The 22,635-nt window shown below is 51.4% G+C and overlaps 1 protein-coding gene across 1 annotated transcript in view; it reads left to right on the forward strand.

Annotated features, from left to right (window-relative positions):
• The window catches only part of RCAN1 (regulator of calcineurin 1), a 78,923-nt gene that overhangs the window by 1,281 nt on the left and 55,007 nt on the right, over positions 1-22,635 (forward strand). The window lies entirely within an intron of this gene.

Raw genomic sequence — 22,635 nt, forward strand, 5'->3', positions numbered from 1 at the left:
AGTAATGGGGTAGTGGGGAGGGAGGAATTTTTTCCAAAGCTTCAGTTAACTGTGCAGAATAAAGGTGCACCGTGTGGGTGTTGGAGAATGAAGCCTGCCTCCCCCTCCCCCAGACAAGCAGTGCTCGCCTGACCGGGGGGTGGGGGGGGGGAGGGTCTTGTGCTGTCCGTAAACTTGCAGGCTGTTCTCAGGAGTGAGTGGTGTGCTGTGTGTCTGTGCGCCACGTTTACTCTTAGCACTTGCATGGGCAGCAGTGGGCAGCAGAGCGGAGGTGTGCTCAGGAAGCTTCCAGGCACGCCTGCTAGAGCGACAACTGTCAGACCCCCAGGGGTCTTCCTGTCTTGGCAGAGCAGGCTGAGCCCCAGCGGCCTTGGATGCCTGGCCTCTGCCTCCGGAGGGGCCCCACGCCGGCTTACTGCTCTTTCCTTAACTCACTCACCTGCGTGTGCACCTGGCCACTTGTTGGTTCCTCCAGGTACTGAGGGCCACTCTGTGTTTGTCATGGGCATACTGCTACCCGTTTCAGCAGTGTTTATTGAGACCCTGCAATGAGTCAGGTCCTACTAAGTCACTGTGGGGTTGGATGGCAAGCAAAAGACCTTTTTTATCCTTTTTTTTTGCCTGGGGACACAGTCTCTAGACACACAAATATGAACTCTTTGGGGTGATGCTGGGGGATGGGTGGGAGTGCTGGTCCACGGAGGAGAGGAGAGGGCTTGGCTATTTGCTGGAGGATCCTGCTAGAGCTAACAGCTGCTCCTTCATTTGTTCTTCACTTGATTGGCTGCGGAGTTTGTTCCAGGCATGGTGTTAGGCTCACAGGGTGGAGTGGTGAGTGTGATGCTCTCTCCTTTCACAATTAGGTGTTGGTGGGTGTGAAGACCAAGATGCTTTCTCAGTTGGGAGAAGTGTGATGGAGAACCTGGAGCCCGATCATGTGACAGAGAGTGACAAGGGCCACTGGGGTGGCTGTGGTCAGCTCCTGAAAGGAACAAGCCAGAGGCCATTCCAGGAATGGTTCAGGAGGTGGTCATGAAGATCTGGGTAGTGGGGACAGGCCTGAGGGACCCTCCTAGGGATGCCCAAGTCCACAGCCATGGGCAACAGGAGGAAGCGGGAATCCCAGGAGAGCACCTGCTGGAAGCTGTGGGCATCAGGGGACAGCAGCATTGAGGTGTAGGGGAGCAATGCCCCAGCCTTCTGCTCCCATTGGCAGAGTCAGCTACCAGGCAGACAAAAACACGGGGACCCGAGCAAGGGAGCTGATGTGTGAAGTCGGCCTTCTAGTACTCCGGAAGGGAGTGGTCTTGGATACGCACGCAGGTGCAGCACCATGTGGACTGACAGGAAGGAGCTCCTTAGGGAGGCTTGCCTGCGGCTGGCATCCAGGCAGGGCCAGAGCGAGTGCCAAAATTCCCAGTGTGGCAATGAAGTTGTCTGCGGGAAGGGTAGGAAGAAGCAGTATGATGAATGACAGGTGGGTGGGGCTGTGACTGCCGCTGCTGTGCCCTGGGCCAGCTCACGAAGGACCTGGGGGGCGGTGGTGAGTGTTGGACCAAGACTGGCTTGCAGGAAGAGAGGGTGGGGTGGATAGCAGAGGAGGAGGGGGGGCAGGCTTGGAGGATGTTACCATGGTCCAGAGGGGACAGGAAGGATGCAGAGGGACATGGCAGATGTGCAGTGGGATGAAGGCAGGTGGTCTGTCCACCCGGCTGAATGATGGGTCAGCCTTCCCAATAGTCTGTAGGCTAAAATGTCCTGGGAGTAACTAGTGGTTTCTGGGTCTGGCCTGTCCACTCTATCCTTCTATTTATTTATATCAGGGGGTGGTAGATTTAAGATGAGCCCAGGAAGACAGCTCCGACATCCTTGGCCGGGCCAGGGCTTGGTGGTATAGCATCCCCACAATGCCCGTGTTAGTATTTTAAAGGCCACCTTTCCAGTGGGCCATGGAGTGATTGTTGTGAACTCGCAAGTCTGCTTAGCTCAGTGGTATCTGTCCTTCAGTGAAAAGGTCACTCAGGCATTCTTGTGGTCCCAACACAAAGAAGTGATACATTTCTTTTAAAACTTTTATTTGAAAGGCATATTTATGGTGAGGGAGAAGGCGTGGAGTGATAGAGAAGTCCTCAATCTATTCTGTAATGGCCACAATGAGAGGCAGAAGCTGGGAGCTTCATCCAGGTCTCCCACATGAATGCAGGGGCCCAAGCGTGTGGGCCATCTGCCACTGCCTTCCAGGTTCATTGGCAGGCAGCTGGATCAGAAGTGGAGCAGTGGGGACTTGAACCAGCACTCCAATGGGATGCCGGGGTGCAGGTGGAGGCTTCATCTGATCACAGTGTTAACCCTGATATGATGTAGGGCTGGGATAACAGGTATACCAGTTGTCCTGGTCTGATCTGAACCCATTCACACACATATTGAAATGTCATACTGCACCCCAAAAATAGGTCCAGTTGCCATGAGTCAGTTAAAAATAAAAAGTCCTGGCAAGCTGGCCGAGCCCTCTAGTGCGTCTGTCGGAGGCCTGCCTGGAGAGGGACGATGTGAAGAGAGACAGTGGCGAATGTCACTGTAGATGTTCGTGTAATTCCGCAACCTTCCTCACAGAGCAAAGAATAGCCTAACTGCTGATTTCCTCTGAGGACCTGTGACACTGGAAGCTGTTTTGTAACTGTGACCGTCCCTCTGAGATGTCTGTGTTCACTAGGTTGGCTTCAGGAAGCTAAATCATCTCTAAGGACCGTGTGAGGCAGGTGTGAATAAAAAGCAATTGAAACCGTGTCGCTTAACCTAAAATAACAGTGCTAGAGGGACTTAGCCCATTTCAAAGGAACTACAATTGCTATCAAAAGTAGCTTATTTTTGCGTGTATCAATATTTGCCTAGCACACTCGATGGTGTATTTTTCTTTTTAATTTTGTGGTGCTATGATCCAGTCATCACACATTGCTGGCAGCAGCCAGTCACTTCCCTAGAATAAAAGTTTCTTCAGTCTTCACCAGTCTTACCAGGGATTTAGGCTTCCCCAAGCAGGATTCAGTTAGCTTTGGGGCAGATAATTTGGCTCCATTCGCTAGTGTAATGTGGATTTGAGGGGGAGAGGTTGGACTGAAAAGTTAAGTCAGAAACCCTAAAACTGCCCAGTGACTCAGCTGGTCTCTAAGAAAAGCCCACTGAAGGTTGGTGACAGGTCCCTTCATGACTTTCTTGCAAGGACAGGGTGTCCCATCTGCCTTAGAAGGCATTTGACTTTCTTGGAGATTCCTGTAAAGGGAATGGAGCCACCGGACTCAGGATATGACAGCGTGCCTGTGTCTAAACATTTTGGAGCCTGAAGGAGAGAGCCCCCAGCTCTGTGTCCGCATGTTGCTTTGGACCTCACAGCCCAAGTGCAGCCCAAATGCCAGGGGCGGCAGAAATAAGAGCATTTCACCCTGACAGCCACACTTTGTCTACCAGGATGGCAGATCACCTGCCCAGGTGCCAGTCACTTCATAAGAGTTCTCTGAGCCCAGGGTGGGCATGACCTAGCTGCCACACATGGTTTATGCTCCCCAGGTGATGGTCCCTTCCCTCCCCTGAACTGAGGTTGTGCCTGGCTGCTTCCCAAGTCATTCTGCTCAGCCTGTCTGCTGTGAGGTCCTGGCAGGGGAGTCACAGATTCTGCCACCCCTGGAGATGCAGGCACCTGGGGACCTTTAGCCTTCTCAGTTGCGGTTTCCTGATACAAATGGCAGCCACAGTTGCCTCTTAATCTCATCTCCAGGGTGGTGGATTTAATTTGTTGGAGAATGTTCACAATGTTGTGTTTTTGAAAATCACTTGTTACAAATGTGCAACATTATATTAGAGGTTCTCCACTGTTTACCCGATTTTACAATTTCTGACTCTTACATTAGTGTTTTTGATCTTTGTTTTTAAACATTCACATATTCTTTTTATGCCTCCGTACTATCTATTCCCTAAAAGCGTTTGGGTCTCTTTTGTCTCAGTCTGGCTGGGCCACAAGTTGCTCAAGGCATGTATCCCCTCCCCCATCCGTTGGCCATAGTTTTCCAAGTTACTGGCTGCACGTGCAGACTTTGCAAGCCTTATGACAGTGACATAAAGGACCCCAAAAGACTTGCAGGCACACCAGAAAGTTGCAGGGGACACTGTGAATTCAGTGTCCCCTGTTTGAATTACAGACTGTATCCTGTCTATTTCTCGTTTTAAAGATGTCTTTGAAGGACAGAGTGACAGAGAGAGAGATAGAGATAAGTCTTGTACCTGCTGATTCACTCCCTAAATGCTGAATCAGGCTCAAGCAAGGAGCCAGGAGTCCCTTCCTGGTCTTCCACCTGGGTACAGGGTCGCAAGTACTTGGGCCAGCCTCCACTGCTTTCCCAGGTGCTTTAGTAGGGAGCTGTAGTAGATGCTCTGGAAGCAGAGCTGCTAGGACTCGAACCAGCACCTACATGGAATGTGGACTTCACTGCCTGTCTTTTTCTTAAAAACAAAAACAAAAAAACATGTAACCAGACACACAATTCATTGCGGCCTCTGGGCCTCAGGAGGAGCCTGTTTGCCCAGTTCTGTGACTACACCCCTCGCCTTACAGTACCACTCTGTGTGTGTGTGTACATATTCTGGGCATAATCATTGGGGAGCCATCTCCAGGGCCGTAGTCAGGGCCATCCTTTGAAATACGTGTGGGTCCTGAGAGCGGTGTCCCCGTGTGGATGTTAGTCACTGCGCAGACAGAGCTGCTGCAGCTGTGTTTCCAAGCACTTAGAGGCCCTTTGTCCTTCTTGGGGGCAAAAGTGATGTCAGAGTGACGCGTCAGGATACTGCTGAGCCCCTTAACTCAGATCTCGACATTGTGAGGGAGTGACTTCTTGCACGTGGTTCAGTCTCTGTAGAAATCCTTGCGTTGGGATGTGGAGTTTTATTTATTGATGGAGTTTGCTGTGCTGACGTTCCCCAGTGAGGTCTTCCCAGTGAGGGGCAGTGCACTGGAATGGTTAAAGGCGAATGCCTTCAGCTTTACAAGGGGCCTCCCTGGGAAAGATGCACTGTGAAAACTAGAGATGGCGTTCCTGTCGTGTGTGTGTATGTTCACGTGTGTGCCATCATTTCATCTTATTTTCCCAGAAACTTTCCACATTACCCTCCTACTTGCCATGCATGCAGTGTGACTCGAGGGAGCGCCTTCCCTGACCCTGCCTCAGTTGTCTGCCCATGAACATGGGCCTGCTGCTGGTGCGTCCCTCTGAGAAGCTCATAAAGCACTCAGTGGCTGGCTGTGGTCAACCTACAGATACAGAGAGCATCGGCTGTCTGCCGTCGGGTGACAAACTGACCCGGCCCTTGGGAACCTAAGCAGCGGATGCTTGGTGTCTCATAGGATCTACAGTCATGAGTCCCAAGGCAGCCAGGCTTGGCACCTGAGCCACAAGCTGCCATTCAGCTGTAGGCCGCACTGGGGCTTTTTGGGACCCCAGTGTCCACTCCTGCCTGGCTGCTGGCTACGACCTTCTTGAGCCCTGGCACATGGACTTGAACATGGGGCACCCCAATCCCCCCAGTACTGACTTCTGGGGGTGCGCAGGATGCAGTACACAGTCTCCCAGTGCTGTACCCCCTCTTTCAATGCAAGGGGATCACAGAGAGGGTACGTACATGGGCAGAGGGGTAACCTGGGGCCACTGGCTCACAGGCTGTCCCCATTTATCAGAGCATTTTTTCTTTGTAAAGTTCTGTACCTTTTGTGGTGAAGTGTATCAATGTTCTTTTCTCATCTGATTTTTTTTTCTTTTGATCTTAACTCTATAGAAAGAATATAGTCGAAGTCTGCACAGTTTAGCAGCCAGCACTGCACAGATGGGATGACAATTTGGACATTAAGTTTCTGGAGTTTCGGAAGCTGTGACCGCATGTCGCAGACATGAGCCCCGGAAGCTAAGCCCTTTGCCACCTGGAAAGCCAGTCCTTTTCCTGCCAGTTTCAGCAGGTGCACTGTGAAATTCCCATGTGCACTTGTAAGCAACAACAAGAGAAAGAACGTTCAGGTTGGCCTGAATTCAGAATTAAAAGACAAAAATGTTAGTTAATTTGGGTAGCTTATTTTAGCTTTTTTTTTTCACCCTTAACATAATGACAGCTTGTGTTGCTTTATCACTGTACTCGTCAGTCTGGGGTATCATAACGATTCCACAGACATGCTGGCTTAGGTGGCTGGAGTTGATTTTTCTCCGAGTTGAGGAGTCTGGGAGTGTGAGATGGGGTGCCAGCGGGCTCAGGTTTTGGTGAGTTTCCATCCCTGGCTTGCAGAGGTTCCCCTTTTCCACTGTGCACTCATGTGAAACTGTTCAGGCCATGTGGTGTGAGTGCACAAGTTCTCAGGTGTGAGCAAGACTCCTGGTGGAGCAGGCCCACGCCCTTTGCGCTTACTTAACCTTACGACTCCCTTAGACGACCCACCTCCGGTCACAGTCGCGATGCAGTTGGAGCCCCATGAGTGAATCTGGGGCAGCGGGAGGACACAGATGTCCCATCTGTGCTTATTCTGTATTTTCTGCTCATCTTTGTGCTTTGTTTTAAGGACAATGAAGTAGTTTGTCTTCGTTAATGTGGAGTGCGTGTTAGGCCTGTAAGTACCCCATTTGTGTCATATCTGCGTCATTCTGTCTTCACAAGGACCCTGTGAGGTAGGGACTGTTGTCACTCTCACTCTGCAGGTGTGCAGCCTGCAAGGCCACATGTTGCCCAGGGAGACTGCCCCAGGCCATGTTACCAGGAAGCATTGGAGCCTGGACTCCACGCCGGCTTTGGCCGACCCAGGTGCCTGTTCCGCTCCTCCCGTCGCTGCGAGCAGTGGTGGGACCTGCAGAATCCACAAGCCCTACACACTTTGCTTCAGCCCTGTTGAGTCCTTTCTTCCTTCATTTTTCTCAGCAAATACTTATTGTGCGCCAAAGACATTTTGAGCTCTGTACTGGTTGCAAGACCAGCATGGAAACCCCCAGCCAATCAGTCACCCTCCCCAAGTCTCAGCTTCCTTGATTGCCCCAAGAGGCGGTGATGGCCACTGCACAGGCATAGAGAGGGTAGTGTCAAGAGGACGCCCCCAAAACGGTCAGTCCTTGGTGAACAAGCTAGCAAGGGAGGCATAGAATTGCATTTCTGAATACTGTGTATATCATGTAAATATCACTGCAGGACTTAGCAGGTCAGTTATCAGCCTTACTGCTGGGGCAGGCCAATTTCCACGGGCAGACCTGGTTATTGCTTCATATGCAAATGAACAGGTTGTCTTGGTACTCAGACTCCATTTTCTCCAGGCTTCTCTGCCTCCCGAAGTGTGTGACTCTGGGCTTTCCTCTCAGGAGCACAGTCTACCTGCCCCTTGCTCCCCCAACACCATCAGGTTCCTACCAGATTTTTCCAAATCTGAATTTGCTATTCGATGTGAGCCTAATTCCCTTCCATCCCACTTCTCTGGCCTCCTGGCCACACCACACCCTTTCCTGGTCCTGCATTGATGCCTGAGCTGGCTGGCAGCCAGAGAGCAGGTACATTTCAAACACCTAAGCAAGCAGAGAGACAGAGATCTTCAATCCACCGTTGCATTCCCTGGATGCCTGCAACAGCTAGGGGTTGGACCAGGCCAAAGCCAGCAGCCATGCGCTCCGTTCAGGTCTCCCATGTGGGCAGAGGGCTGATGTTGTTCAGTTGTCACTCAGAGGTTTGCCAGAGAGAGCCTGGCTGGTGCCAGAACACTCGAATGAGCTGTCAGCCTGAAAGCCCATCAATTGCGGGAGTCATTCCCAAATCTCATTCAGTTCTTGCCTGTCGGTGGGGTTGGCAGCAGATCCCAGCGTGTGCTGCTAGTTTGTGCAGGGAGATCACTAGAAGGCGCCCCTTCGCACTCTTAGGTTTGGGTGATACTCAGCAACTGTACAGTTAATCGTGAGTACCCAGCTTGTGACGCCCCTCACCCCTGTGCCAGACATCTGTTCACCCTCCCTGGTTTCCTCTTACACTTGCTAAGATGAATGCTGCATTTGAAGGAGACTTCTCTCTCTCCCAGAGCAATGAGTGCCTGGGTTCTGGCTCTGGAGTTCTCAGCACCCCATGGAGACATGGGCCGCTCAGGGCTTTACCATTCCTGTCTTCCAGGAGGAACTGAAGTCCAGGGTCAGCGAGGGACTCGGGCATGCTTGCTAGATAGCCGCAGATCGAGAACGTGAACAGTTATTTCTTCCACAACCTGATTTCTATTCTGATGGCTGAATTCTGTGTCAGATCATGCCCTCCCTTGCCTATGCCACCCACAAGGACCCAGAGGATGTAGATCAATGGAGAGCCAGCCAGAAGAAACAGCCCTACCACTGTTAGAGTTCCCCAGAGCAGGGAGGTGGTGCCCTAAGCCAGTCAGATGCTAAGCAGGAGATCAACAGTTACCACCAGGGGGAGGTCACTTCCTGTGTGTGGGGCAGAGACTGCTTCTTGCAGGGACCTCGCTGCAGGAATCAGAGGTGGGAGAAGTCACACGTCACAAAGATGAGTTTGTCATTGATGCTTGGAAGTGGAGAGAAACCCTCTACCCCTGGTGGGAATAAAGGACTTCCTGCCCTTTTGGGAGAGAGTAGGGGGAAGGGGAGCCCCTGTCTGTGAGGGGAGATCCTTAGAGAAATGCCCCCCACCCCACCCTGGCTGTTGTGCCTCACCCACAGACAGAGGGGTTGTAATTTCTTTGGGATTGACTCAAATGTTCAGCATAAGGCACTCTGAAGAAAGGACCCACTCCCCTGTAGCAGGTGCTTTATTTCAGAGACTGGTGGGAATTGCTCTCAGAGCCCCTGCCCTGGGATGATCCCCATTGTGTGGCCGCACTGGGAGATCTGTGTTGTCCCCTCGTGTATCCTTGCCAAGGTCTGGGTCCGTGGTCTGTGGCCATGGCTGCAGCACCAACAGACTGTTTGCTGCAAAAATCCCCTGGGTTTCCGCTCACCAGCCCTCTGTTGCTGTTTACAGATGGATTTGTGGTTCATTGGTGTTAGGGTTTCTTCCCAGAGTGGCCGAGTCTGTGCTGGGTGGTCGGGGGGAGGCTGTTGGGGGTGACTCCATATCTTTGGGGGAGGGGCCAGCAGTGCAGACTCCAGCTCAGGGCATCACAGGTGGCTCAACATGAACATGTCCTGCTCAGGAGCTGTGCCCAGCCTTCTCTGTACTGGCTGGCTGTCCCAGTCAAAATGCTGGGGGACCTCATTGTTTTCCGATGCCAGAGTTTCTAAGGGTTTTTGGAAAATTGGCACATATTCTGCCGGTTGAGCATCCCTGATCCAGAAAGCTGGAATCAGATATTCTCTCATGTGGTGCTCAGTGGGTATCAGATTTCAGGCTAAAGATAAGTACCCTGGGTGCCAGTGCCTCGCTGGGACACTGGCCCAAGTTACCCGTGACCCTGCTGCATTGGTGGCAGTGTCTGAAAACAGGGACTACTCAGAAAGTGATCTGTCTTCCACAAGGGTCTCATTTCTGTGTTGGTGAATGTGTGGTTAGAGGTTTTGGGCTTGGCTAACTGTTTAATGTCTGATTTTTGCTTCTAATCTCTCTCCTCCAGTTCATCCCTGGTGGGACATGGGTGGTATGGGCAGGGACCACAACTCACAGACTTCCTTATTATTTGTTAGTGTTCCTAAGTGTATGTAAGGGTAAGGGTGCTTCACAAAGTCGTATGGAAGAATACAATGACAAGATAGGTTTATTGTGTGTGTGCGCGCACGTGTGCAAAAGCACCGTTTGAAGACCACATTCAGTTTCCTCGTGGTTTGCTTTTTCTGTGGACTTTCTGAAGACCATCCCTCCCCCCAGTCACATGCATCCCTGTGCTTGCTGAGCCTTGCTTATGGAGAACACCTGCTGTTCTTTAGAGTTGCACCTGTTACAAGGAGATGCCAGTCAGTTGTTAGGAGGGAACCCACAAGTCAACTCAGCCTGGCTGGACTGCCAGCCCTGGGGCGTCTTGGACAAGTAACTTGCCTGCTCTTTGGCCTCCTGGTGATAGAAGTGGGATAATAAATATATCTGTCTTGTGTCTGTGAGGCTAAATGGTCTTTAAGACCAGGTAGCGATTTTTATTGAAATGATCACTAAGATCCAAAGATCACCATGTCAGTCGCATGCTGCTTATTTCCTTGTGCTTAGAACAAGGTCAGCCCCAGTAGCAGACACTTAAACATTTGTGGTACAGAGAAAATGAATCATCACCGAAGAAAATGAAAATATTTCCCCTTAAGTCCATTAAATAGTACACCCTGTTTGTTCATTTGAAGAAACTGTATAGATTAGGAGTCGGTGTTGTGACACAGCAGGTTAAGCCACTGCCTGTGACGTGGGCATCCCCCATGGGCTCCTGTTTATGTCCAGGCTGTTCCACCTCAATCCAGCTCCCTGCTAATGCCCCTGGGAAGATGGCAGAAAATGGCCAAAGTCCTTGCTTCTGATATCCATGTGGGAGACGAGACAAAGTTCTAGGTTCCTGGCTTTGACCTAGACTGCCCCTGCCTGTTGGGGAGTGAACCAGCAGGACAGATGAAAGATCTCTCTCTCTCTCTCTGTAACTCTGCCTTTCAAATAAATAAGTTAAGAAAAAAAAAAGAACTTGAGTAAATTGTTTCAGACCATTAGGGCGTGCAGCTTTGAAATGGTGGTGGTGGAGGTGGGGCGAGGGTTGTATGAAGCCAGCAGCCTGGGGAGATGCTAGTATGGCGAATGCTGCGGTGGATGCCTTGTCCTAGCAGGCCAGCATGGAGTTTCATCCCGGGGAGTCCATAGCAGGAGCTGAAATCCCAGCACGGCACAGCTGGGACTTTATTTGGAGGGTGCTTTGACTTGATGAGCTTTACTATGAAGTTGAGAATTTGCTAACCTAGATAACTTTAAAAAAAAAAAAAAAACCCTGAGTAACATAATGAATGTGAAAATTCCACGGACTGTAGTGCATCCGATCCTTACTGTTGAGGGCAGGAAGTCTCAGACCTGTGTCCTCATGTAATTCAGACACTTGTGCTTCAGCAATAACTGGTAATATTTGGTGTGGGATCTTTTCTTCCTCCCTCTGCCTTCCTCCTCCACCTCTCTTCTGTCTCACCACCCTCCTCCCACCCCCCTCCCCTCATTCTACCTTTCCCCCACATTTCTCCTTTCTCCTTCCCCCTCCCTCCCTTCTCCTTTTTCTTAGAATGTGTTAAGGGAACAGATCTCCTCAGGAAGACGCCATCACCCGCTCCATCTCCTCTGGCACCCTGATGGAAGGTGGCCACACATGACACGTCCTTTGCCAAATCTCCTCCTTCGCACGCAAAATCAGCCTTCTCATCTCAGACGCTACCCTGTTTTCCATTCTCTGGGGCCCAGGGCAGATGACCTCCTTTGATGAAAGGCATGCTGTTTAGTATGCGTGACCCTGCTGTGCTTTTAATTAAATGAGCAATCTTTGAAACCTGGATTCTTAGCCTTGCAGCGTTGACATGCACAGCAGTCTGTCTCCAGTCCTGGGAGTGACTGGCACAGAGAGGTAGTGTGTGTGTTGTGTGTGTGGTGGGAGTGAGGGTGCTTGTGCATCCTGTCAGCTAGGTCCTGGGGACCAGTTCCCTGTGTCTTCATCCTAGTGGCTCATCGGCCACCCACCCTTCCAGCCAGGGAACATGGCTCTCGCAGGCAGAATGCACCCCACCCCGTCCCAGCCACTCAGGCCCCTCAGCTGTGTGAGTCCCTCACCGCACTGGGGCAAGGCTGCTCAGTGCACCAGGGACAAATACATGCAAACCCCCTTGGCTGAGTGCTGGCTCAGATGGTTATGTTTGCCCATGTTAATGGGTGATCCGAAGGGTCATTAATTAAAAGAATGATGGAGTTTTCCACTGAGTTACTTTGTCCCAGGGTGCAGGGGTTTGCTTGAGGTAAGAGCAGGAGGCAAAGTTCCCAGCCTTTGGTCAGTGACCCACATCCAGCCCTGAAGATGGAGAAGATACCCTCACCCCCAACCCTCTAGCGCTAGCATTCTGGGCTTGAGTGCCTCACCCTTGGGGAGTGGTAGTCCTTGGTCTCAGTGACTTCCTGCTACCTGTGAGGCAACAGGGGCCTGTGGTCCTGTTCCCATGACCAGTCTGATCCATAAGAGAATCCAGTTGTGATTACTGTGAATCTGAGGCCAGGAAGAAAGAGAGCAGAGAACCTTCTGGAAGTCCCACCAGTGTACAGTGTAGACACAAGATCTTTGCCTCACAAAAAAGCTGTAGCCTGTCTCACAGATCTTCCTACTTTAGCCAGCTTTGCTTCTGTCCCCCAGGGGTTTCCTGGCTTAGTCACTTGGGACCCCGTGGTCCACCTCTGGCCACTGGCTCTGATGAGGCAGGACAGAAGGACCCTGTAAGAAATCATGGCCTTTTCTAGCAGACCCTTCCCCTCTCTACTCATGTCCAAAGGTTCATGTGTCAGAGCTTAGTCAGGAAAACAGGCCACTTGTCTACCACCCCTGCCCACCCCCACCTCTGTTTCTCTGTTTGCCCACCTGTGAGATGGGGCCAATGAGGTCACATGAGCCTTGGGAGGGATCACGGGTGTTGGTTGGTTTGTCAGACACTGCAGCGGCCCGGCTCCTGGTACCACATATCCCCAGCTGGAGCTCCATAGCAGCTGGGCAGACAGCAGGTCAGCGAGGGCCGGGCAGCAAGACTACTCATTCTTGCAGCCACCATAACTGCAGGTGCACAGGTGGCTCCTCTGGTGGGACAAGAACCCTGCAGTTTCCTGTCCTGGCACTCTTCACGGCAGCTGAGCCAGCGGCCAGCACCTGTGAGGGCCTGGACTTCAGGATCCCCACGGCTGGGGTTAGAGACCAGCAGATTGCAGCGCTCCTTCCGGAGACTGTGATCAGCTGGAAGGTCACAGCCAGCTGATCCAAACCTAAGTGCCCAGGATTCTGTTCTTCCTGCAGGCGTTGTCCATCCCTTCCCTCTTTGATTTTCATGGTCAGGGACAAGACTTGAAGTACTGGCTATGCTGAAACAAGCTCATTTGTCTTCCCCCTCTGATGACTCTCGTTTCCTGGCCCCCAGCACAGCCTGAGAGGGCAGATGGCCACACTCGAGTTCTCCAGCCATTGATTCAGCCCTGCTGTGTGCCACTCACTACAGCAAGCGGCTCCTGGCAGGGTATGTGCTTGGGGAAAAAAGAAAAAAAAAAGGAAAACATCTTAAAAATGTGTTTTGTTTATTTGAGAGGCACAGCAGATAGGGATCTCATCTTCTGGTTTGTTTCTCAAATGTCTCCAACAGCTGGAACTGGGCCAAGATGGAGCCAGAGGCTGGGCAGTCCAGCTGGGCCTCCCACCTGCTGGGGACCCAAGTCCTTGAGCCATGACCTACTGCCCCCCAGGGTTCAGCTTTGTAGGAAACTGAATTGAAAGTGGAACAGTGAGCCCTTGAACCCAGGGCTTCAGGTCTAGGGGTGGGTATGCCTAATAGTGTATCCCCACTGCCGAGCCAGGTGCTCACCCTGTAAATGCTGTTGCAGTATCTGTCGTGTGCCAGAGATGTGACTGCCTTTCATCCTCCCTGTGCTCCCATTCTCCAGATGGAGTAATGGAGGCACCCAGAGGTGAATGTCACTTGCTCAGAGTTGCAGGGCCAAGTTGGGGGAAGGAGTAACTTGCATTCTGCCTACCACCCCTGCTGCCTCCCTGTGTGGACACCCACGCTTCCTGGAAGGTGCGCTCCGTGAGGACCCTGGAGCCTGACAAACCCTAGTGGGTGTGATTCCAAATGCTTTTCTCACCCATTTCCAAGCACCCAGACCTGCCCCCGACAGCCCATACCCCTTCTACTGTAATGATATGCCTGGTGTGCTGCTTGCTGGCTTTGGGGGTTTGGGGCTCCACTAAGGGAATGCCTTGCATTCTTACATGTGTGGCTGTCCTGGACTCCGGGGTCACCGTGTCCTCCCTGGACTGTTTGCTGTTTCTGCCACTTCCCGTGAGCCAGCGGTTCCTATCCCTTGTGCTTGGGGTGGCGGGGCTGAGTGGGTCACCTCGGGCTGCTTTCCAACACAGACATCAGGACAGAGATCCCTCTAACAGCATGCATCAGTAGTGACCATTGGTGTCCCTTTTTGTTTGGCAACAATTCCATCATGTCAAATAGGATGGTAACACTGAGTTCATGCCCACCTCTCCCCTCCAGCCCAATTATAAACAAAGAAAAAAAAACAAGAGTGAAAAACAGCAGTTTTTCTACTCCATAATCTTTCTCTGGTTTGAGCACCCACCCATTCTTTGAAGGCAGGGACGGGTTCTGGCTTGGTTGTCCCTCTGCTTATTTACAGGAACCCGTTTTCTCCTCTGACATTGAGGCAAGCTCCCAGCTGCACCTGTGAATGCTCAGGGCCAGTTCCTCAGCCCCCTAGTCTTGTCCTTTACCCAGAAAGCAGACCCAGTTGGACAGTTCTGGCTGCCCTGGGCCCTCCCACTGCCCCAGGGAACAGCTCTGGGTGTTGTCTAAATTACCACCAGAGCAGAGGCTCAAGCCTCACTTGGCAGTCCTCCGGATCAATGCCAAAAGGAAGGTCATGCCCGAGACTGGCACCTCAGCCAGTAGCACAGCCATGGCTGGTTCCTCAAGATTCAGGAAGTGGAAAATTTACTTTAATCCAAAGGGCGGGCCTAGGCAGTAGCCATACCTGCTGACATCACAGTTACGGGGACTCTGAGAACACGTGGTGGTTAGATGAGGGAAGATGGATGCTTCGGCTAACACGTGGAACGGCGCGTGGTTGAGTGTTTTTGACCCTAAGCTCGCAGGCTCATCTGCCAGGCCTGTCCCTGATTGGGATGCTTGTGGGAGATCAGTTCCAAAGGAGCATGTCGGTGTGGAGACAGGGCTGAGACATCACTCAGCGGCTTCACCCACATAAAACATATCTTGCAGCCTTGACTATGAGGGGCTTCTGTGTTCTGGAGCCTCTATTAATACCAAGAGCCAGGCCCTAGCCTCTGCCTTCCTGTCCCCAGATGTACCTGAAGACACAGGTCACTGTCTGACTGTTGCCATGTGTGGCCTCCAAGTGCTCCATCTGGGTCAAAGCCACAGACATCTCCCTGCCATTGTAGATTTGATGTCTCCAAATTAATCACAAGAGGACCCAGGCGGCCTATGGGGAAGTCTACTCAGAGACCCGCCAAGCTCTGACAGGAAGCAGAAAACACTGGTAGCAGGTGTTTGAGTTGTGTCCATTTCCAAAGGCTGCAGAGACTGAAATGGGCTTCTTGGTGACCAGTTTTCTGTTGTACTCGGAATCCTGGTATAGGATGACAGCAAGCACCCAGAAGGCCCCTTGGAACCTGGCTTGTGTGAAGATCCAGGAGGCTGAGAGCTATGCTGATTGTCCCATTGTCTGACCCTCATGGGGAAGACGGGATTCCCACCTTGAACGTGAGTGACCTCTAAAGAGCAGCGGCTCAGCACCCAGCCTTGTATTTTAGCAAACCTTCTGTTTTTAGCGCTGTCAACCAGAGGACAGTCTCTGAATCATGTGGGCATGTGGCTGGACAGTGTCTCTAGGAGCTGAGGGTGAGGGTCAGGGGCGCCAGCAGAGCGTGCAGACAGCCCAGGTGGCTGGCTTCCCTTCAGAGTGGAGGTTCCGGCATTTGGATGAATTTTGAGGGGTTTTCTTTCGCAAGATGTTTCTGGCTCACTAACATTTTTCCTTCACCTATCTTAGGAGTGGCGAAGCTGTTTGAATATTTATAACATCATTTGCAGGCCATGCAAAGTTCTCATTTTAAAAACTGGCCTGTTACATAGATTGACTAAATTTCAAGTTTTGCTTATGGTTGCCTGCCAGGTCCATAGCAGGTGATTCCCCAGGCCAAGCCTCCCCAAACCCAGATCTGTCTAAACACAGTGGCAGAAGGGTTGATGAAGATGGAGTTGACGTTCTGGCTGCGGCGAGGAGGAGTGTCCCGTCCTTGTCCCTCTCTGTTTGCGTGGTTCTCCCCACCTCCTGAGGGCGCACCTGCAGGGTGCAGGCACCGGGAGTGACTGGCACAGCCCCGGTAATTACCACAGCACCTCAATGTTACTCTTTATTGCTCAAATATCAGGCACACTGTGGTTTACCATGCAACCACTGAGGTGGTAGTTTGAGTGAAGAGGAATGATTCAGTTGGATGTTGTTTACATTCTGTGGACCCTGTCCACAGTAATGGGCATTTGGTTATTAGGACAGCAGTCGCAGGCTCCACCACGTGGCATCTCAACACCCTTTATCTAGGTAGATGGATACTGGAGCTGGACTTGATTTAAAGACACAGGCTCCCTGGTCTTCAGAGAGCTCTAGGGCCAGCACTGTGGCTCAGTGGTCCAGGTTTGCGTCCCAGCTGTCCCACTTTCAGGCCAGTTCTCTGTGGTCTGGGAAGACAGAGGAGAGTGGCTCAAGTCCTTGGACCCCTGCGCCTGTGTAGGAGACCTGGAGAAGGCTCCTGGCTCCTGCCCTCAGATCAGCTCAGCTCTAGTCATTATGGATATTTGAGAAGTGGATCAGCCAATGGAAGACCTTTCTCATTTCTCCTTCTTTCTGTAACTCTGCCTTTCAAGTAAAAACTTTTAAAAAGTCTTCAGAGGGCTATGCTTGAGGCTCAGTGTCAGTGTCCCTGTGTCTCACTCCGACCCTTCTAGTAAGGAGCTGTCCCCGTAGCAGCTTGCATTTGTGCTTTGAGTACCTTGGATCCTGTGCCCACTCCTCTGTCCCGGGGGAATCACTTCCACACAGGAAACCCCAGCTCATGGGTTCACCTCCTTCTAGTCTTGGCTCAAGTGTGACCCAAAGGTGTGGCCTGCCCTGGCTTTGTGTTTCAGTTGGAGCCGCTTTGCTGTGCCTGGGCCCACTTGGTCTCTGTTCCGCTCTCTCCAAAGCACCCCACGTGTTTTTCATGTTACTTGCTGACTGTCTCTTTACTGTTGAAATGTGAATAGCGTGTGGACAGACATGTTCTGTTTTACACATTCTAGCTCCTAGAAGTAGTGGTATTCAGCAGGTACATAAATGCGTCTCTGGCAGGGGCTGAGCCACATCCAGATGTGAGGGCTGGATCCTGGTTTTGTCTTGATCCCATGCCTTTTCTAAGGAAAGTAGCCTCTGTGTGCCCTGGCACACTTCTAATCCAGACCCTAAAGGCCCCACTGTGCCTGGGTCTCGAGGTCTTTATTCACCCTTTTAATTCACTGTGAAGGCTGTGACCTCCCACATCAACACATAGATGATTATGGTGCCTTAGAAGCTCCCAGATCACCCAAATCTTGTTCTGCTTGCTCTGACAGTCACCTGTGGTGGGAATTGATCAACCTTGTGTTTCAATAGTGACATTGTTTTTCGTGTCTGTGAGATTGCAAGCTTCTTAAACACAGATGGCACTCCTTTTTCTTGTGCTCCATATTGGGGATTCCATGCCCTGCGGGTTGAAAAAGGTGTCATAAAAAGTTACATCTGCATTGAACACCTGCAGGCTCTCTTGTGATCCCAGAATGATACAGTGTAACACTTTGCCTTGACCCTCTGTTAGGTTTTGGAGATGATTTGGTATGTGTGGGAGGGTGTGTGTGGATTCTGTGCAGTACCACAGCATTGCATATAAGGGACTTGCGTATTCACAGACCATGATATCCTTAGGGAATCTTTTTTTTTTTTTAAGAGTTCTTTTTTTTTTTTTTTTTTTAATCTTACTTAGTCTATTAGGGAACAAAGTGTCAAGGGCTACAGGGTGAAAGTGGGTAATACCATTGTTTCCACATCAATATCATTTTACCCTGTATCTGGGGTCAGGGAAAAAAACAAAGGGAAAAGCCCCACCCAACCTCCCACCCATCCCAGATCCCCAACGGGAGGTGTGCTCTGAGGGTCCTGCTCATACAGTTTTGATAGTTCATCAGTTCTGGATTGCTGCCAATATCTCAGTTCCAATCGCAATGAACCCTATTCAGAATCCACTGGCTAACAGTCTCTTCATGTTTGGGGTTCTAAGATCAGCAGTTCAGTTGGAGGGATCTCCAAAGAAACTTCATCTGAGAGATCCCAAGCCTGATTCTTGCGCGAGTTTGCTAGTACAGAGTCCTACACCATCCGTCACACCAATCAGCTTATGCTCATGCTGGTCGTTGGGATTGCTGGGTTCGTTCTGTTTCCAGCCCTGTCTTCCTCGTGAACCAATGGGTGTTGTAGTACAGTTCGATCCTGCCTACTTCATACTTGGTCCTCATGCAAACCGGTTGGAGCTGCAGCCTAGTTGGGGCGGCTCCCCATAACCCCCACCAGTTCTGCCTCCTACCCTGGTTCCCATGGTTGCCAGTACACGCCGCAGGCTTGTCAAGTCTGTCCCACATCCTGTTTAGCTCTCACACTTGATGGGCATTGAAGCCCAGCTCAACCCAACCAACCTACCTTCCAGCCCGCACACCTACTGGCAGGTGCCCTTCTGTACAGCCACCCCTACCCCTTAGGGAAGCTTGAAACCCATCCCTGTGGGCACTGAGAGATGACTATATAGGAAATATCTTTTATTTTTTAATTAAATCTTTCTTGGTTAGACAAAAATCTTCCATCACTGTGACAAATGCATGTCACAGTGGGGGCTGAGCCAGGAACTTGGAACTCAATGCAGTTCTCCTGTGTGGGTGACAGGGACCCCAATATTTGAACCTCCCAGGGTGTGGCTTAGCAGGAAGCTGTCTTGAGGGTAGAGCTCCAAGCCGGCATGGGACCTAGGCATCCTGAATGGTGTCTTAAGACTGCCTCAGTGAATGCTTCTCACCTTTTCATCCTGCTTGCGAGGAAGGTAGCTCTACCAGCTAGCCCTCTCTTTCCTGCTGAGTATTTAAACAGTGTACCTTTTTCCACTCTCAGGCCTTCTGTCACCTTACTGCCTGTTCCGCTCGTTCCGTATTCCCCTTTGTTGCCTTTCATGCCGTCTTTTGAGTTAATGATGCATTTTTAAGAATGATTTCAGAGCCTCTCTACTCACTCGTCTGTTCGACATTCCTTTCCAAGCTTCTTGAGCTGTTATTCTGGAGATTACAGTGTATGTCCTTGACTTACTAAGATCCAATGTGAGTTGAAAGTGGGGGTGACATCTCAGCAGGTGCTGCTTCTATGGCCTATAAATATCCTTCTTTTATGTTTATTTGTAGGATCCCTGAACCCTGAGAGCTGCTGTTATAAACAGCCTTCACAGTGAATTAAAAGGGTGAAGCAGAACTGTCCAGGAATTCCTAGAAAGTATTAAACTTCCTTTGAAATTCCATTATTAGTTTCCCTAGAAAAATAGAAACTTTTCATTTTGGGAAAAAAAACTTTATGCATTATTTTCTTTTAAAAAAAAAAGAACATTTATTTATTTGAAAGACAGAGTTAGAGAGGGAGAGAGAAGTCTTCGATCTCTGCTTCACTCCACAAATGACCATAAGTGCAGGGGCTGAGCCAGGCTGAAGCCAGGAGCCAGGAGCTTCATCCAGGTGTTATACATGGGTGCAGGGAACTAAGGATTTGAGCCATCTTCTGCTGCTTTCCCAGACACATTAGTAAGGAGCTGGATAGGAAGTGAATCAGCTTGGGGTTCCAACTGGCACCCATATGGAATGCTGGCATTGCAGGCAGCAGTTTTACTGGCTATGCCAGAACGCCAGTCCCACAGATTATTTTCATCATGAGGGCACACTAAAGTAAACTATCCTTTCAAGATGGAGAAGAGTGTGTGTTAAATACATAGCGCAGGGAGTCCCTGGCTGCTTCTTGCTCCTGGCTTTGCTGGTCCCCTACACCTGAGGCTCTCAGCAGCCAGTGCTGGGTGTGCATGTCCCTGTGCGCGTGTCTCACTGTGCATGTGTCTCACTGTGCACGTGTCTCACTCTGTGTGTGTGTGTGTGTGTGTGTCTTACTGTGCATGTTCTCCATGCCTCCTGAGTTGGAGTCAGCCCCAGCAAGGGCATGCATGAGGCTGCCCTCTATTTCCACAGAGACTGTCGCCAGGCGAGCGGGCACAGGCGCTGTGGTGGTTGGCAGCCCTACCCATCAGCTCTTTCTGGTTTGTCAGCACCTGGCCCAGGGCGGAAAGGAGCTTGAGATCTTCTCTGTGTTTGCCTCCCTGGACTGCGGTCACCAGCATCCTCTGTCATTTTCCTCCTGGCCGTCCCTAATTATACCAGCTCACCTGGCAGTTTGGTGAGGGCCATTATAGGTGTGGACCTCACCAGGCTCGTGTTGCGTGGCGGAATGTCATTTTCCCTGCAGTCAGCAGTGAAGGAAGAGCAGGTCGGTCAGAGAAAACCCTGTGTATGGAGGAAGTGCTTAAGCAGGTGCTTGCAAGGGCAAACCATAATTACCAAGTTTTATTTTTTATAAGGTATAATTTTTATTTTTTTTCTGACGTCTTAGTTTCTGGAGGAGACCTTGGGAAAGAGACATGTGTGGTCTTGGAAGGTGGGGTTTTCATCAGCGTCTTTCTTGATGATTGCTTGGTGAGTTCATTCTGAAGGGGAAGATTTGCATATTTCTAGCATCACTGATTTCCTAGTTTCCCTTTGGATTCTTACTGTCTTCTGAGAGCCAACGTGGGGAGCATTGAGAGCGATGACATGAAAAAGGGATGGGATTTTCTGCCCCTAGAACATGGGGTTAGGGTGGGGCAGCACAGAAAACTGGGACTCCAAAGTGCCCCATCCAGTGGTCTTCCATCCACCCTGTCTTCAGGAGCCCAGTAGGGGGCAACAGCAAGAGGGCCAAAGAGAAGTCCCAGGCAGACATCCTGGCACAGTGGTTAGGAAGCTCCTTGAGGGATGCCATCGTGCCGTAGTGGAGCCCCCCTCCTTTCTAGCTTCCCACTCATACTCGCCCCAGTCGGGGGCAGCAGTGATAGTGTAAGTGTTGGGCCCCACCACTCACAGGGGAGACCAGACTGAGTGAGTCCCAGGCTCTTGGCTTTGGCCTGCCCCAGCTTCAGGATGTCGGCGTGTGGGGAGTGAACCAGCAAATGAGAATCCGTGTCTCTTTCACTGTCTTTCAAATAAAGAAAATAAATACCCTTTTTGAAAATTAAAAAAGGAAGAAGTTATAATGGGTAATTGGGAGTGAATGTGAACGCTTGATTAGACTTTGTTATGGTCAGTATGAACGCTGTGTGTGTGCATGTGAGAGAGCACAGTGATTAACCTCAGGTCTGGGTGCTGACCACTCTGGTCACTTGTCTGGGTAAGCTGAGGTTCATTTTATCCACCTAGAGAGATCAAAGCCAGGCGCTGCTGGTGGCTGTGAGTGTCCATCTGTTGCCCCTGCCAAGACAGAAGAGAGCAGAGCTGAAGGTGTGGACAGCAGAAGCCTGTCGTCTCACGGCCTGGGAGCTGGGAGTACAGGAGCAGGGCTTCTACAGGCCTGGCTTCCGGGGAGCCCTTGCTCCAAGGCTGCAGGTGGTGGCTCCTCTCCGCGATCTCACGTAGCCAGCACTCTGGGCTATGTGTCCTGTGTCCCTCTGCGTCCTAGATCTCAGAACCAGCTGACAGATTGGGTGGGTGTCCACCCCACTGACCTTAATTTTCACTTAGTTGCCTCTCTAACAGCAGATACAATCAGATTTTATGGTTAGGACATGGACAGGAGCTGCAGGGATGCAAACACAGGAGCATCCCCAGGGCAGTCGGAGCCCAGGAGGCGCAGGGGGAATGTCTGCGGGCGTTCCTTGGGAAGTCAGCTTGTTCCCAGGCTGCACAGGTGTAGCATGACTTCCTGCCGGAACCCCCATGTCCAGCCCAGCAGCAAGGTTATGAGCCACATCTTCACAACATCCTCTGGTCACTGGGCCTCAGCCTTGCTCGTCTCTCCCAGGCCAGCGCCCCCTGCCACCCAGACCCATCCTGGAAGTCGCCATCTGATCTTCGGGTACCATGACTGCCCTGGGACTCGGACCCTGGCAGAGCAGCCCGTGGCATTTCTGGCTCAGGGCTGCCCAGCACACAGAACACAAACTCTGATGCTCACACACGGGGACCCATGAGCCAACCTGCCTGCCTCTGCAGGTCTGTCTCCTCCTCCACTCGGCCTCCTGCTGTTGCTCCAGTGTGCCGAGCATGGGCCTCTTGTCTGGACCTGGAGACCTGAAACATCTTTGCCCCAGACACACACTGCTTACTCCGTGTGGTCTCCCTGGTTCTGCCAAGTGCTCATGAGGCCCTTCCTGTGTCCCCTCCCCCGACTAACACACACACAGCACTGCTGACAACGCAGTGTGTGGTTGCTTCCTGTCTGCGGCAATGTTGGCTCTGGAGAGGCAGTCCCCTTCTGGACCACAGACCCCTCGAGTTCCCAGCACCCGGAACAACAACTGCTCCCTAAATACATGCTCAACTGATGAGTGACCTGGGTGAGTCTGAAGTTTGCAGTACCTTTCTGAACAAGTACAGACTGCCCTCATCTGGTCCAGAGCAAGGGACACCTGCCACACCCCTCATCCTGCACCCACATACACCTTGCCTGGGATAAAGAGACCCTCCTTGCGAGGGTGAAGGTCCCTGGCTGGAAGGGGACCACCCTTGTGGCACTCTG

This window comes from Ochotona princeps, chromosome 3 (genome assembly GCF_030435755.1).
Source record: "Ochotona princeps isolate mOchPri1 chromosome 3, mOchPri1.hap1, whole genome shotgun sequence".
Lineage (NCBI taxonomy): Eukaryota > Metazoa > Chordata > Mammalia > Lagomorpha > Ochotonidae > Ochotona > Ochotona princeps.